General features: G+C 43.6%; 1 pseudogene; it reads left to right on the plus strand.

Annotated features, from left to right (window-relative positions):
• LOC127212191 (phospholipid scramblase 3-like) overlaps positions 1-1,795 on the plus strand; it is a 1,970-nt pseudogene extending 175 nt beyond the window's left edge.
• Positions 1,796-4,693: the final 2,898 nt, after the last annotated feature.

Genomic DNA, 4,693 nt, shown 5'->3' on the forward strand with positions numbered 1-4,693 from the left:
CTTTGTGAGAACTAAGGATGCTGCTTTACATGTGAGAATCCATGTACTGTTTAAGGAAGTGTCAAAACATTCAGAAGTGGATATAATTTTTTTTAAATCTGAAAATGTAAGGAAACTACTTCAGAACTGTTACTTTATTTGGAGATATGATTTGAGTTAAAAGTCCTAAGGGAACTGCTTGCTTCTTTGCTTAGTTTATGTTTGTTTTTCTTGTTTTGTTTTCTATTAGATTGCATTTTGATATTTTTAACTTGTGGTTTGAGTGGATTCCATGAGATTACAAGATATATACACTTTTTTCCTCTTACTCTTTGGTAAAATGTCAAGCATACGATTAGAACATTAGCAATACTATTAGTCCTTAAAACAGCTTTAGAACTGTGGGTTTATTTTTTTTCACTGTGGCCTCTGAGCACATCTCTCAATTTCCTTTCCGTATATGTTAAAGATACAAAGCATATGGTAATAACTATCTGTTCCAAACCCACCTGATTCTTGGATGCTTAAAAATTACTGAAGTAAAGCGACCCTGGACCCACACTGGAAGCTGCTGCCTCTTTGCCTTTCCTGACCATCTTTGTGTCTGTCTGTCTGACTGTCTGTCTGTCTGTCTGTCTGTTCCCTACCTTCTCTCAACTCCAGAACACAGCCTCCTAGACACTGGCATCCCAAGGCTCCCTACTCATTTCCCAAGGCAGGCGACTTGCCCACCAAAGGCTAAGCCCCTTCTCCCCCACCTCCACACTTCACAGTCACAGCTGGGTACCCATAGCCAGAGCTTCATCCTGGGCCTCGACAAGCTTCAGTGCTTGCCCAGGAGCCTGGATCTGAAACTATCTTTGCTCTGTTCCCCTCACCAGGCCCCACGCCCCCAGGGTCTCCTGTTCCCTTCCTGCCGCTGCCAGGGTTGCCTTGCCTCGAATTCATAGCGTAGATTGATCAAATCTTGGTTCCTCCGAAGGCTGAACGAGTGGAAACATTCCTAGGCTAGCAGGCTTGCAGCAGGAATGAAGCACTCCGGTACTGCGCAGCACCTGGGTCAGGCAGCTGAAGAGAACAACTGTCATATCCATCAGCGGGTCTGTGATGTGGTACCCCACAGGTCACCTAGCCAACCCTGGGGGCCTGGAATTATCTGCCTTCACCGTCCATCCCACTGTGACTGCAGCTGCTGTTCCCTGTGGACTTCTGGGAAACGGAAGTACAGGCTTCGCTTGGTACCTTCACTGGCTAAGTGCTACAAGCCTGGCGTCCCTCCCTTCCTAAATTCTCCATCCTAGACGCTGATCGCTGCCAGCCTGTTCTTCGAATGGTGGAGCCTTGCTGGACCTGGCTGTGGTACCGACACTCACTTTGAAGTGAGGCTTAGGGATGAATCTCTTGAGCGTGGGCTGTACCAGCGAGCCACGGGGAAGGATGCTCTGAGAAGCTCCCACGGATGCAGATGACTCTGGCCCTACAGTTCCAATAGATCTAGTTGTGAGAGCGAAGCATGTGCTGCTGGGAGCCACGTTCTTCATTGATGATATACTCTTCTGCGAGAAGCAGAGAGCCTCTGGGCCATCTGCCATCACCAATCAGAAGTCATCTCAGGATTGGGAGACTATTACCTCAACGAGAACTCAAGGCGGTCACCTGCCCTGGCCTTTCCCTCCTGAGGCAACCCCATCTTTGTTATATAGTGCAGAGGACAGACAGGGTGGCTGAGCGGCTAGGAGCCCTTGTGCCTTGTATCCCATGCCTTCTCTCTCCTCTCCCCTCCCTCACCCATGGACCCTCAGAGGAGTAGGTAGGAGAACCCAGGACTTGAGTTTTACAACTGGCCTAGAGGGTAAAAGGCAGGCAGAGAGCAGCAAAGATGACAGACACTTTCTTTACCTATTTAACTTCCTGGTTTAGCTTCCGACTGTGGAGTGTGGCACTTTGAAGGGAAGCTGCCTCTTTACTGACAGCTGTAGAGGCCCAGTTCCAACTTGCTAAGGCCCTGGGCCCTGGTGGTGCTTTCTGTTGCTTCCTGCAGCCAATGGGTGACCCCTTTCTTCCCCTGCTGTAGGAAGGAGGCTGTGTCTTTGTATGTTGCACTTTGCAACTTTTTGAACATTGAAAGGTGTATGTGTTGGGAGAAGGTTTAAGAGTGAGACGATGTGGCATGAAGCGGAAGGAATATCAACAGCTGAGCTAGGGTTGCCTGTACCCTGATCTCTACTGTTTTAATTAAAGGGGAAAAGGTCCTTGAGTCAAAAAATAATTACTGAAGGCAAACAATACTTGGCCAAATCAGCGTTGGGCTACAACTCTAGTCTGAATAATTGTCCACAGACAAAGGGGAAGAAAGTATTCTGTGCCCCAGTGACTTCTGTTATCAAGCACGTGCATGCACAACTTTAGCACTAGGTGATACTGAAGATCCTTGTAGTCTCCAGAAGTCTGTTGTCTTTTAGGCGGTGATCATTTCTCCCACTTCAAAAATTTCCTTCATCTTTGTTATTAGGATCAGCATCCAACTCACTATGAGGATAAGCAGGAAAACGGGAAGGCAGCGCAGTTATTGTAACATTCACTGAAGAAGTACACCATGGGTATCTGTAAGTCAGCATCAATCAGTCTCACACACACAAAAACAAACAAACAAACAAACAAACAAACAAAAAACAAAACAAAATGCTGAAGTATTAGCGCTGGGTGGTTATTCTAGACTTCTGGTCTCATTCTTGTGGGATAAGAACAGAGGAATAAAATGAGTCAAGAGTGGGGATTTCAGGAACCACAATCCCAATATATTCTGCATCTAGCAAGTCAAGTTAAAGGGTCTTTCTCCTATTGAAATCACTGACCACTGACCCGGTTCTAAAGATACAACCCGCACAAGAACCAGGCTCACTCCCCCAGGCAATCAAACCCAAAAAGGAAATTGTCACCAGGTGGCGCCAAACTGCAGCTAAGGTTGAGGTGAATTTGAATCCTATAGTGTATCTTGGCGCATGCCATTTTTGGAGATTTTAAAATTTATTATTATATTTTTTGTCATCTATGATATTATGGGCAAATGCTGTAAGTTTGTAAAACTCATTGGTCTAGATGGGACAGTCAAGAACCTTCAGTGTTGCCCAAACTAAAGCCTTCCTATTTTTTTTTTTTTTTTTTTTTTGTCTTGTTTTTTCCCTTCTGAGCCCTCACATTCATTCACTTGGAAAGACCAACTATTTGTTAAATTTCCATCTCGCCATGCCTTTGCCAATCCTCTTCTTTTGTCTGGGATGCATTTCCGGCCACAGTCTTTGTGTTCTAGATCTAATTAAAACCTTTTTTTTCTGGAAAAGGTCAAACCTGTAGTCATCTACGCCCGAAGTGTCACCTTTGTGAACCTCCTTGGATCACCTCCATCCCTCCAAAAGGCAGCATTAATGGGCTGAGTTCTCTAGTCTTCCAGAGCACTCTGTTCATGTTTGTTATAGTTATCACACTAGGATTGCCTCGTTTTACTTGTCAGTTTGCTACTTAGTAAGAAGGCCAAGAGCAGCCAGGCTTTTCAGCTTTGCATCACCATTCACTGGTCTCACAACTGTGCCCGTAAACACATACAACAGTAGCTTAATAAAATGTATGCTTAACATCTAAGATGGGTTTAAATAAATTAAAGTACACAAGCATTAAAAAGAAGAGATAAAGATTATCTTTCTGTAAAGGAAGCAACCATCCGAAAATGTGGGTGAGCATTGTGTTCTTTGTTTTGTCTGTCTATGGATATAACAAAATATTCGTAAGCATTATAACTTGCTCATACAATAATGTTTCACAACATTATGTAGTGTGTATGTGTGTGTGTGTGTGTTTCTTAGATTTTGGCAATTAACAGGACAAGGCAACTATATTTAATAAATAACAAAATTTATTTTATGACCTTTGTATAAGAGAATAACATGAAATATTTCTGTATCTATATCTCCCCCAGTTATCCTCTTACCCACACTGATTATCACTAAATAATAATGGATATACAGTTCTTCATTGAACCTAAAATACTACAGCTAAGACTCAATCCAAGAGGTATTTTATTTAACGAACCAGAAAAGACTATAATCCTATCTCTCATTTTTACAGTCAGGGGACATAACATAGAAAATTTAGAAGGACCTTCATCTTATTACTGACAAAATAATGAACAGATCCCCACTGCTGCTGACTTTCTGCAACTCACAGAGTAATAGGTCACCCTTGATTTACTCAATAAGATGGGTTACCAAATCTGAAAAATAAAGAATAAAAGCCCAGGTGGCATGTATGATTATAAACCATAAGTTGAAAAGTCTTTCCACCAGTATGCAAGCTTACTTTATAGCTCCATGCCAATACTTTGGTTCTTAGACTCCCCCCACCCCCCCCCCCCCCATTCTATGCTTGTGCGAAGGGCTGTAGAGATGCCCCAAATCCTTCCTGCTTTTGATCTGGTCTGGGATGCTATTTTGGCAGTTAGAGGACTTGGAGTATCCCACAGAGACTGTTTGGTTTCTTATCTAATCTTTAGTGCATCTAGCAGCAAAACAGGCCACTTGGTGATATCACCCTGCCAGATGAAGGTTGTTTGAGGATACACAACTCCTGTCGCTTTGAGTGTGCACTTGGGTAGATGACTGGAGGCATCGCCAACTCCTGACAGCACTGTGCGTTTGTGATCTTTCTGCAGCTCCATTTT

Source organism: Acomys russatus, chromosome 30 (genome assembly GCF_903995435.1).
Source record: "Acomys russatus chromosome 30, mAcoRus1.1, whole genome shotgun sequence".
Taxonomy (NCBI): Eukaryota; Metazoa; Chordata; class Mammalia; order Rodentia; family Muridae; genus Acomys; species Acomys russatus.